Genomic DNA, 14,687 nt, shown 5'->3' on the forward strand with positions numbered 1-14,687 from the left:
ATGTTTCACTATATTTCACTATGCTGTATTATGTTTTACTATGTTTCACTATGGTTTACTATGTTTCACTATATTTCACTATGTTTTACTATGTTTCACTATATTTCACTATGTTTCACTATGTTTTACTATATTTTACTATGTTTTACTATGTTTCACTCTGTTTTACTATGTTGTACTATGGTTTACTATGTTGTACTATGGTTTACTATGTTTCACTATGGTTTACTATGTTTCACTATGGTTTACTATGTTTCACTATGTTGTACTATGTTGTACTATGTTTTACTATGTTTTATTATGTTTTACTATGTTTCACTATATTTCACTATGTTGTATTATATTTCACTATGTTTCACTATGTTGTATTATGTTTTACTATGTTTCACTATATTTCACTATGTTGTATTATGTTTTACTATGTTTCACTATATTTCACTATGTTTTACTATGTTTCACTATATTTCACTATGTTGTATTATGTTTTACTATGTTTCACTATATTTCACTATGTTTTACTATGTTTCACTATATTTCACTATGTTTTACTATGTTTCACTATGTTTCACTATGTTTCACTATATTTCACTATGTTTCACTATGGTTTACTATGTTTTACTATGTTTTACTATGTTGTATTATGTTTTACTATGTTTCACTATATTTCACTATGTTTCACTATGGTTTACTATGTTTTACTATGTTTTATTATGTTGTATTATGTTTTACTATGTTTCACTATATTTCACTATGTTGTATTATGTTTTACTATGTTTCACTATATTTCACTATGTTGTATTATGTTTTACTATGTTTCACTATATTTCACTATGTTGTACTATGTTTCACTATGTTTTACTATGTTTCACTATATTTCACTATGTTGTATTATGTTTTACTATGTTTCACTATATTTCACTATGTTGTATTATGTTGTACTATGTTTCACTATATTTCACTATGTTTCACTATGGTTTACTATGTTTCACTATATTTCACTAAGTTTCACTATGGTTTACTATGTTTTACTATGTTTTATTATGTTGTATTATGTTTTACTATATTTCACTATGTTGTATTATGTTTTACTATGTTTCACTCTGTTTTACTATGTTGTATTATGTTTTACTATGTTTCACTATGTTGTATTATGTTTTATTATGTTTCACTATGTTGTATTATGTTTTACTATATTTCACTATGTTTCACTATGTTGTATTATGTTTTACTATGTTTCACTATATTTCACTATGTTGTATTATGTTTTACTATGTTTCACTATATTTCACTATGTTGTATTATGTTGTACTATGTTTCACTATATTTCACTATGTTTCACTATGTTTCACTATGGTTTACTATGTTTCACTATATTTCACTATGTTTCACTATGGTTTACTATGTTTTACTATGTTTTATTATGTTGTATTATGTTTTACTATATTTCACTATGTTGTATTATGTTTTACTATGTTTCACTCTGTTTTACTATGTTGTATTATGTTTTACTATGTTTCACTCTGTTTTACTATGTTGTATTATGTTTTACTATGTTTCACTATGTTGTATTATGTTTTATTATGTTTCACTATGTTGTATTATGTTTTACTATGTTTCACTCTGTTTTACTATGTTGTATTATGTTTTACTATGTTTCACTATATTTCACTATGTTGTATTATGTTTTACTATGTTTCACTATATTTCACTATGTTTTATTGTGTTTCACTATATTTCACTATGTTGTATTATGTTTTACTATGTTTCACTATATTTCACTATGTTTTATTGTGTTTCACTATATTTCACTATGTTTTACTATGTTGTATTATGTTTTACTATGTTTCACTATATTTCACTATGTTGTATTATGTTTTACTATGTTTCACTATATTTCACTATGTTTTACTATGTTTCACTATATTTCACTATGTTTTATTGTGTTTCACTATATTTCAGTATGTTGTATTATGTTTTACTATGTTTCACTATATTTCACTATGTTGTATTATGTTTTACTATGTTTCACTATATTTCACTATGTTTTATTATGTTTTACTATGTTTCACTATGGTTTACTATGTTTCACTATATTTCACTATGCTGTATTATATTTCACTATGTTTCACTATGGTTTACTATGTTTACTATGTTTTTTTATGTTGTATTATGTTTTACTATGTTTCACTATATTTCACTATGTTGTATTATGTTTTACTATGTTTCACTATATTTCACTATGTTGTATTATGTTTTACTATGTTTCACTATATTTCACTATGTTGTACTATGTTTCACTATGTTTTACTATGTTTCACTATATTTCACTATGTTGTATTATGTTTTACTATGTTTCACTATATTTCACTATGTTGTATTATGTTTTACTATGTTTCACTATATTTCACTATGTTGTACTATGTTTCACTATGGTTTACTATGTTTCACTATATTTCACTATGTTGTATTATGTTTTACTATGTTTCACTATATTTCACTATGTTTCACTATGGTTTACTATGTTTCACTATATTTCACTATGTTGTATTATGTTTTACTATGTTTCACTATATTTCACTATGTTTCACTATGGTTTACTATGTTTTACTATGTTTTATTATGTTGTATTATGTTTTACTATATTTCACTGTTGTATTATGTTTTACTATGTTTCACTCTGTTTTACTATGTTGTATTATGTTTTACTATGTTTCACTCTGTTTTACTATGTTGTATTATGTTTTACTATGTTTCACTATGTTGTATTATGTTTTATTATGTTTCACTATGTTGTATTATGTTTTACTATGTTTCACTCTGTTTTACTATGTTGTATTATGTTTTACTATGTTTCACTATGTTGTATTATGTTTTACTATGTTTCACTATATTTCACTATGTTTTATTGTGTTTCACTATATTTCACTATGTTGTATTATGTTGTACTATGTTTCACTATATTTCACTATGTTGTATTATGTTTTACTATGTTTCACTATATTTCACTATGTTTTATTATGTTTCACTATGGTTTACTATGTTTCACTATATTTCACTATGCTGTATTATGTTTTACTATGTTTCACTATGGTTTACTATGTTTCACTATATTTCACTATGTTTTACTATGTTTCACTATATTTCACTATGTTTCACTATGTTTTACTATATTTTACTATGTTTTACTATGTTTCACTCTGTTTTACTATGTTGTACTATGGTTTACTATGTTGTACTATGGTTTACTATGTTTCACTATGGTTTACTATGTTTCACTATGGTTTACTATGTTTCACTATGTTGTACTATGTTGTACTATGTTTTACTATGTTTTATTATGTTTTACTATGTTTCACTATATTTCACTATGTTGTATTATATTTCACTATGTTTCACTATGTTGTATTATGTTTTACTATGTTTCACTATATTTCACTATGTTGTATTATGTTTTACTATGTTTCACTATATTTCACTATGTTTTACTATGTTTCACTATATTTCACTATGTTGTATTATGTTTTACTATGTTTCACTATATTTCACTATGTTTTACTATGTTTCACTATATTTCACTATGTTTTACTATGTTTCACTATGTTTCACTATGTTTCACTATATTTCACTATGTTTCACTATGGTTTACTATGTTTTACTATGTTTTACTATGTTGTATTATGTTTTACTATGTTTCACTATATTTCACTATGTTTCACTATGGTTTACTATGTTTTACTATGTTTTATTATGTTGTATTATGTTTTACTATGTTTCACTATATTTCACTATGTTGTATTATGTTTTACTATGTTTCACTATATTTCACTATGTTGTATTATGTTTTACTATGTTTCACTATATTTCACTATGTTGTACTATGTTTCACTATGTTTTACTATGTTTCACTATATTTCACTATGTTGTATTATGTTTTACTATGTTTCACTATATTTCACTATGTTGTATTATGTTGTACTATGTTTCACTATATTTCACTATGTTTCACTATGGTTTACTATGTTTCACTATATTTCACTAAGTTTCACTATGGTTTACTATGTTTTACTATGTTTTATTATGTTGTATTATGTTTTACTATATTTCACTATGTTGTATTATGTTTTACTATGTTTCACTCTGTTTTACTATGTTGTATTATGTTTTACTATGTTTCACTATGTTGTATTATGTTTTATTATGTTTCACTATGTTGTATTATGTTTTACTATATTTCACTATGTTTCACTATGTTGTATTATGTTTTACTATGTTTCACTATATTTCACTATGTTGTATTATGTTTTACTATGTTTCACTATATTTCACTATGTTTTACTATGTTTCACTATATTTCACTATGTTGTATTATGTTTTACTATGTTTCACTATATTTCACTATGTTTTACTATGTTTCACTATATTTCACTATGTTTTACTATGTTTCACTATGTTTCACTATATTTCACTATGTTTCACTATGGTTTACTATGTTTTACTATGTTGTATTATGTTTTACTATGTTTCACTATATTTCACTATGTTTCACTATGGTTTACTATGTTTTACTATGTTGTATTATGTTTTACTATGTTTCACTATATTTCACTATGTTGTATTATGTTTTACTATGTTTCACTATATTTCACTATGTTGTATTATGTTTTACTATGTTTCACTATATTTCACTATGTTGTACTATGTTTCACTATGTTTTACTATGTTTCACTATATTTCACTATGTTGTATTATGTTTTACTATGTTTCACTATATTTCACTATGTTGTATTATGTTGTACTATGTTTCACTATATTTCACTATGTTTCACTATGGTTTACTATGTTTCACTATATTTCACTATGTTTCACTATGGTTTACTATGTTTTACTATGTTTTATTATGTTGTATTATGTTTTACTATATTTCACTATGTTGTATTATGTTTTACTATGTTTCACTCTGTTTTACTATGTTGTATTATGTTTTACTATGTTTCACTCTGTTTTACTATGTTGTATTATGTTTTACTATGTTTCACTATGTTGTATTATGTTTTATTATGTTTCACTATGTTGTATTATGTTTTACTATGTTTCACTCTGTTTTACTATGTTGTATTATGTTTTACTATGTTTCACTATATTTCACTATGTTGTATTATGTTTTACTATGTTTCACTATATTTCACTATGTTTTATTGTGTTTCACTATATTTCACTATGTTGTATTATGTTTTACTATGTTTCACTATATTTCACTATGTTTTATTGTGTTTCACTATATTTCACTATGTTTTACTATGTTGTATTATGTTTTACTATGTTTCACTATATTTCACTATGTTGTATTATGTTTTACTATGTTTCACTATATTTCACTATGTTTTACTATGTTTCACTATATTTCACTATGTTTTATTGTGTTTCACTATATTTCAGTATGTTGTATTATGTTTTACTATGTTTCACTATATTTCACTATGTTGTATTATGTTTTACTATGTTTCACTATATTTCACTATGTTTTATTATGTTTTACTATGTTTCACTATGGTTTACTATGTTTCACTATATTTCACTATGCTGTATTATATTTCACTATGTTTCACTATGGTTTACTATGTTTACTATGTTTTATTATGTTGTATTATGTTTTACTATGTTTCACTATATTTCACTATGTTGTATTATGTTTTACTATGTTTCACTATATTTCACTATGTTGTATTATGTTTTACTATGTTTCACTATATTTCACTATGTTGTACTATGTTTCACTATGTTTTACTATGTTTCACTATATTTCACTATGTTGTATTATGTTTTACTATGTTTCACTATATTTCACTATGTTGTATTATGTTTTACTATGTTTCACTATATTTCACTATGTTGTACTATGTTTCACTATGTTTTACTATGTTTCACTATATTTCACTATGTTGTATTATGTTTTACTATGTTTCACTATATTTCACTATGTTTCACTATGGTTTACTATGTTTCACTATATTTCACTATGTTGTATTATGTTTTACTATGTTTCACTATATTTCACTATGTTTCACTATGGTTTACTATGTTTCACTATATTTCACTATGTTGTATTATGTTTTACTATGTTTCACTATATTTCACTATGTTTCACTATGGTTTACTATGTTTTACTATGTTTTATTATGTTGTATTATGTTTTACTATATTTCACTGTTGTATTATGTTTTACTATGTTTCACTCTGTTTTACTATGTTGTATTATGTTTTACTATGTTTCACTCTGTTTTACTATGTTGTATTATGTTTTACTATGTTTCACTATGTTGTATTATGTTTTATTATGTTTCACTATGTTGTATTATGTTTTACTATGTTTCACTCTGTTTTACTATGTTGTATTATGTTTTACTATGTTTCACTATGTTGTATTATGTTTTACTATGTTTCACTATATTTCACTATGTTTTATTGTGTTTCACTATATTTCACTATGTTGTATTATGTTGTACTATGTTTCACTATATTTCACTATGTTGTATTATGTTTTACTATGTTTCACTATATTTCACTATGTTTTATTATGTTTCACTATGGTTTACTATGTTTCACTATATTTCACTATGCTGTATTATGTTTTACTATGTTTCACTATGGTTTACTATGTTTCACTATATTTCACTATGTTTTACTATGTTTCACTATATTTCACTATGTTTCACTATGTTTTACTATATTTTACTATGTTTTACTATGTTTCACTCTGTTTTACTATGTTGTACTATGGTTTACTATGTTGTACTATGGTTTACTATGTTTCACTATGGTTTACTATGTTTCACTATGGTTTACTATGTTTCACTATGTTGTACTATGTTGTACTATGTTTTACTATGTTTTATTATGTTTTACTATGTTTCACTATATTTCACTATGTTGTATTATATTTCACTATGTTTCACTATGTTGTATTATGTTTTACTATGTTTCACTATATTTCACTATGTTGTATTATGTTTTACTATGTTTCACTATATTTCACTATGTTTTACTATGTTTCACTATATTTCACTATGTTGTATTATGTTTTACTATGTTTCACTATATTTCACTATGTTTTACTATGTTTCACTATATTTCACTATGTTTTACTATGTTTCACTATGTTTCACTATGTTTCACTATATTTCACTATGTTTCACTATGGTTTACTATGTTTTACTATGTTTTACTATGTTGTATTATGTTTTACTATGTTTCACTATATTTCACTATGTTTCACTATGGTTTACTATGTTTTACTATGTTTTATTATGTTGTATTATGTTTTACTATGTTTCACTATATTTCACTATGTTGTATTATGTTTTACTATGTTTCACTATATTTCACTATGTTGTATTATGTTTTACTATGTTTCACTATATTTCACTATGTTGTACTATGTTTCACTATGTTTTACTATGTTTCACTATATTTCACTATGTTGTATTATGTTTTACTATGTTTCACTATATTTCACTATGTTGTATTATGTTGTACTATGTTTCACTATATTTCACTATGTTTCACTATGGTTTACTATGTTTCACTATATTTCACTAAGTTTCACTATGGTTTACTATGTTTTACTATGTTTTATTATGTTGTATTATGTTTTACTATATTTCACTATGTTGTATTATGTTTTACTATGTTTCACTCTGTTTTACTATGTTGTATTATGTTTTACTATGTTTCACTATGTTGTATTATGTTTTATTATGTTTCACTATGTTGTATTATGTTTTACTATGTTTCACTCTGTTTTACTATGTTGTATTATGTTTTACTATGTTTCACTATATTTCACTATGTTGTATTATGTTTTACTATGTTTCACTATATTTCACTATGTTTTATTGTGTTTCACTATATTTCACTATGTTGTATTATGTTTTACTATGTTTCACTATATTGCACTATGTTTTATTGTGTTTCACTATATTTCACTATGTTTTACTATGTTGTATTATGTTTTACTATGTTTCACTATATTTCACTATGTTGTATTATGTTTTACTATGTTTCACTATATTTCACTATGTTTTACTATGTTTCACTATATTTCACTATGTTTTATTGTGTTTCACTATATTTCACTATGTTGTATTATGTTTTACTATGTTTCACTATATTTCACTATGTTGTATTATGTTTTACTATGTTTCACTATATTTCACTATGTTTTATTATGTTTTACTATGTTTCACTATGGTTTACTATGTTTCACTATATTTCACTATGCTGTATTATGTTTTACTATGTTTCACTATGTTTTACTATGTTTCACTATATTTCACTATGTTTCACTATGTTTTACTATATTTTACTATGTTGTACTATGTTTTACTATATTTTACTATGTTGTACTATGTTTTACTATGTTTCACTCTGTTTTACTATATTTTACTATGGTTTACTATGTTTCACTATGGTTTACTATGTTTCACTATGGTTTACTATGTTTCACTATATTTCACTATGTTGTATTATGTTTTACTATGTTTCACTATATTTCACTATGTTGTATTATGTTTTACTATGTTTCACTATATTTCACTATGTTGTATTATGTTTTACTATGTTTCACTATATTTCACTATGTTGTACTATGTTTCACTATGTTTTACTATGTTTCACTATATTTCACTATGTTGTATTATGTTTTACTATGTTTCACTATATTTCACTATGTTGTATTATGTTTCACTATATTTCACTATGTTTCACTATGGTTTACTATGTTTCACTATATTTCACTATGTTGTATTATGTTTTACTATGTTTCACTATATTTCACTATGTTGTATTATGTTTTACTATGTTTCACTATATTTCACTATGTTTCACTATGGTTTACTATGTTTTACTATGTTTTATTATGTTGTATTATGTTTTACTATATTTCACTATGTTGTATTATGTTTTACTATGTTTCACTCTGTTTTACTATGTTGTATTATGTTTTACTATGTTTCACTCTGTTTTACTATGTTGTATTATGTTTTACTATGTTTCACTATGTTGTATTATGTTTTATTATGTTTCACTATGTTGTATTATGTTTTACTATGTTTCACTCTGTTTTACTATGTTGTATTATGTTTTACTATGTTTCACTATGTTGTATTATGTTTTACTATGTTTCACTATATTTCACTATGTTGTATTATGTTGTACTATGTTTCACTATATTTCACTATGTTGTATTATGTTTTACTATGTTTCACTATATTTCACTATGTTTTATTATGTTTCACTATGGTTTACTATGTTTCACTATATTTCACTATGTTTTACTATGTTTCACTATATTTCACTATGTTTCACTATGTTTTACTATATTTTACTATGTTTTACTATGTTTCACTCTGTTTTACTATGTTGTACTATGGTTTACTATGTTTCACTATGGTTTACTATGTTTCACTATGGTTTACTATGTTTCACTATGGTTTACTATGTTTCACTATGTTGTACTATGTTGTACTATGTTTTACTATGTTTTATTATGTTTTTCTATGTTTCACTATATTTCACTATGTTGTATTATATTTCACTATATTTCACTATGTTTCACTATGTTGTATTATGTTTCAGTATATTTCACTATGTTTTACTATGTTTCACTATATTTCACTATGTTGTATTATGTTTTACTATGTTTCACTATATTTCACTATGTTTTACTATGTTTCACTATATTTCACTATGTTGTATTATGTTTTACTATGTTTCACTATATTTCACTATGTTTTACTATGTTTCACTATATTTCACTATGTTTCACTATGTTTCACTATATTTCACTATGTTTCACTATGGTTTACTATGTTTTACTATGTTTTACTATGTTTTACTATGTTGTATTATGTTTTACTATGTTTCACTATATTTCACTATGTTTCACTATGGTTTACTATGTTTTACTATGTTTTATTATGTTGTATTATGTTTTACTATGTTTCACTATATTTCACTATGTTGTATTATATTTTACTATGTTTCACTATATTTCACTATGTTGTATTATGTTTTACTATGTTTCACTATATTTCACTATGTTGTACTATGTTTCACTATGTTTTACTATGTTTCACTATATTTCACTATGTTGTATTATGTTTTACTATGTTTCACTATATTTCACTATGTTGTATTATGTTGTACTATGTTTCACTATATTTCAGTATGTTTCACTATGGTTTACTATGTTTCACTATATTTCACTATGTTTCACTATGGTTTACTATGTTTTACTATGTTTTATTATGTTGTATTATGTTTTACTATATTTCACTATGTTGTATTATGTTTTACTATGTTTCACTCTGTTTTACTATGTTGTATTATGTTTTACTATGTTTCACTCTGTTTTACTATGTTGTATTATGTTTTACTATGTTTCACTATGTTGTATTATGTTTTATTATGTTTCACTATGTTGTATTATGTTTTACTATGTTTCACTCTGTTTTACTATGTTGTATTATGTTTTACTATGTTTCACTATATTTCACTATGTTGTATTATGTTTTACTATGTTTCACTATATTTCACTATGTTTTATTGTGTTTCACTATATTTCACTATGTTGTATTATGTTTTACTATGTTTCACTATATTTCACTATGTTTTATTGTGTTTCACTATATTTCACTATGTTGTATTATGTTTTACTATGTTTCACTATATTTCACTATGTTGTATTATGTTTTACTATGTTTCACTATATTTCACTATGTTTTATTATGTTTTACTATGTTTCACTATGGTTTACTATGTTTCACTATATTTCACTATGCTGTATTATGTTTTACTATGTTTCACTATGGTTTACTATGTTTCACTATGGTTTACTATGTTTCACTATATTTCACTATGTTTTATTATGTTTTACTATGTTTCACTATATTTCACTATGTTTCACTATGGTTTACTATGTTTCACTATATTTCACTATGTTGTATTATGTTTTACTATGTTTCACTATATTTCACTATGTTGTACTATGTTTCACTATGTTTTACTATGTTTCACTATATTTCACTATGTTGTATTATGTTTTACTATGTTTCACTATATTTCACTATGTTGTATTATGTTGTACTATGTTTCACTATATTTCACTATGTTTCACTATGGTTTACTATGTTTCACTATATTTCACTATGTTTCACTATGGTTTACTATGTTTTACTATGTTTTATTATGTTGTATTATGTTTTACTATATTTCACTATGTTGTATTATGTTTTACTATGTTTCACTCTGTTTTACTATGTTGTATTATGTTTTACTATGTTTCACTCTGTTTTACTATGTTGTATTATGTTTTACTATGTTTCACTATGTTGTATTATGTTTTATTATGTTTCACTATGTTTTATTATGTTTTACTATGTTTCACTCTGTTTTACTATGTTGTATTATGTTTTACTATGTTTCACTATATTTCACTATGTTGTATTATGCTTTACTATGTTTCACTATATTTCACTATGTTTTATTGTGTTTCACTATATTTCACTATGTTGTATTATGTTTTACTATGTTTCACTATATTTCACTATGTTTTATTGTGTTTCACTATATTTCACTATGTTGTATTATGTTTTACTATGTTTCACTATATTTCACTATGTTGTATTATGTTTTACTATGTTTCACTATATTTCACTATGTTTTATTATGTTTTACTATGTTTCACTATGGTTTACTATGTTTCACTATATTTCACTATGCTGTATTATGTTTTACTATGTTTCACTATGGTTTACTATGTTTCACTATGGTTTACTATGTTTCACTATATTTCACTATGTTTTATTATGTTTTACTATGTTTCACTATATTTCACTATGTTTCACTATGGTTTACTATGTTTCACTATATTTCACTATGTTGTATTATGTTTTACTATGTTTCACTATGTTGTACTATGTTTCACTATGTTTTACTATGTTTCACTATATTTCACTATGTTGTATTATGTTTTACTATGTTTCACTATATTTCACTATGTTGTATTATGTTTTACTATGTTTCACTATATTTCACTATGTTGTATTATGTTGTACTATGTTTCACTATGTTTTACTATGTTTCACTATATTTCACTATGTTGTATTATGTTTTACTATGTTTCACTATATTTCACTATGTTTCACTATGGTTTACTATGTTTCACTATATTTCACTATGTTGTATTATGTTTTACTATGTTTCACTATATTTCACTATGTTTCACTATGGTTTACTATGTTTCACTATATTTCACTATGTTGTATTATGTTTTACTATGTTTCACTATATTTCACTATGTTTCACTATGGTTTACTATGTTTTACTATGTTTTATTATGTTGTATTATGTTTTACTATATTTCACTATGTTGTATTATGTTTTACTATGTTTCACTCTGTTTTACTATGTTGTATTATGTTTTACTATGTTTCACTCTGTTTTACTATGTTGTATTATGTTTTACTATGTTTCACTATGTTGTATTATGTTTTATTATGTTTCACTATGTTGTATTATGTTTTACTATGTTTCACTCTGTTTTACTATGTTGTATTATGTTTTACTATGTTTCACTATGTTGTATTATGTTTTACTATGTTTCACTATATTTCACTATGTTGTATTATGTTTTACTATGTTTCACTATATTTCACTATGTTGTATTATGTTTTACTATGTTTCACTATATTTCACTATGCTGTATTATGTTTTACTATGTTTCACTATGGTTTACTATGTTTCACTATATTTCACTATGTTTTACTATGTTTCACTATGTTTCACTATGTTTTACTATATTTTACTATGCTGTACTATGTTTTACTATGTTTCACTCTGTTTTACTATGTTGTACTATGGTTTACTATGTTTCACTATGTTTCACTATGGTTTACTATGTTTCACTATGGTTTACTATGTTTCACTATGTTGTACTATGTTTTACTATGTTTTATTATGTTTTACTATGTTTCACTATATTTCACTATGTTGTATTATATTTCACTATATTTCACTATGTTTCACTATGTTGTATTATGTTTCAGTATATTTCACTATGTTGTATTATGTTTTACTATGTTTCACTATATTTCACTATGTTGTATTATGTTTTACTATGTTTCACTATATTTCACTATGTTTTACTATGTTTCACTATATTTCACTATGTTGTATTATGTTTTACTATGTTTCACTATATTTCACTATGTTTTACTATGTTTCACTATATTTCACTATGTTTCACTATATTTCACTATGTTTCACTATGGTTTACTATGTTTTACTATGTTTTACTATGTTGTATTATGTTTTACTATGTTTCACTATATTTCACTATGTTTCACTATGGTTTACTATGTTTTACTATGTTTTATTATGTTGTATTATGTTTTACTATGTTTCACTATATTTCACTATGTTGTATTATGTTTTACTATGTTTCACTATATTTCACTATGTTGTATTATGTTTTACTATGTTTCACTATATTTCACTATGTTTTACTATGTTTCACTATATTTCACTATGTTTCACTATATTTCACTATGTTTCACTATGGTTTACTATGTTTTACTATGTTTTACTATGTTGTATTATGTTTTACTATGTTTCACTATATTTCACTATGTTTCACTATGGTTTACTATGTTTTACTATGTTTTATTATGTTGTATTATGTTTTACTATGTTTCACTATATTTCACTATGTTGTATTATGTTTTACTATGTTTCACTATATTTCACTATGTTGTATTATGTTTTACTATGTTTCACTATATTTCACTATGTTGTATTATGTTGTACTATGTTTCACTATATTTCACTATGTTTCACTATGGTTTACTATGTTTCACTATATTTCACTATGTTTCACTATGGTTTACTATGTTTTACTATGTTTTATTATGTTGTATTATGTTTTACTATATTTCACTATGTTGTATTATGTTTTACTATGTTTCACTCTGTTTTACTATGTTGTATTATGTTTTACTATGTTTCACTCTGTTTTACTATGTTGTATTATGTTTTACTATGTTTCACTATGTTGTATTATGTTTTATTATGTTTCACTATGTTGTATTATGTTTTACTATGTTTCACTCTGTTTTACTATGTTGTATTATGTGTTACTATGTTTCACTATATTTCACTATGTTGTATTATGTTTTACTATGTTTCACTATATTTCACTATGTTTTATTGTGTTTCACTATATTTCACTATGCTGTATTATGTTTTACTATGTTTCACTATATTTCACTATGTTTTATTGTGTTTCACTATATTTCACTATGTTGTATTATGTTTTACTATGTTTCACTATATTTCACTATGTTGTATTATGTTTTACTATGTTTCACTATATTTCACTATGTTTTATTATGTTTTACTATGTTTCACTATGGTTTACTATGTTTCACTATATTTCACTATGCTGTATTATGTTTTACTATGTTTCACTATGGTTTACTATGTTTCACTATGGTTTACTATGTTTCACTATATTTCACTATGTTTTATTAATTTTTTTTACTATGTTTCACTATGGTTTACTATGTTTCACTATATTTCACTATGCTGTATTATGTTTTACTATGTTTCACTATGGTTTACTATGTTTCACT

The 14,687-nt window shown here is 23.8% G+C and overlaps 1 protein-coding gene across 1 annotated transcript in view; it reads right to left on the bottom strand.

Moving 5' to 3' along the window:
- The window catches only part of ush2a (Usher syndrome 2A (autosomal recessive, mild)), a 486,438-nt gene that overhangs the window by 183,806 nt on the left and 287,945 nt on the right, over positions 1 to 14,687 (bottom strand). The window lies entirely within an intron of this gene.

This window comes from Oncorhynchus mykiss, chromosome 19 (genome assembly GCF_013265735.2).
Source record: "Oncorhynchus mykiss isolate Arlee chromosome 19, USDA_OmykA_1.1, whole genome shotgun sequence".
NCBI classification, from domain to species: domain Eukaryota; kingdom Metazoa; phylum Chordata; class Actinopteri; order Salmoniformes; family Salmonidae; genus Oncorhynchus; species Oncorhynchus mykiss.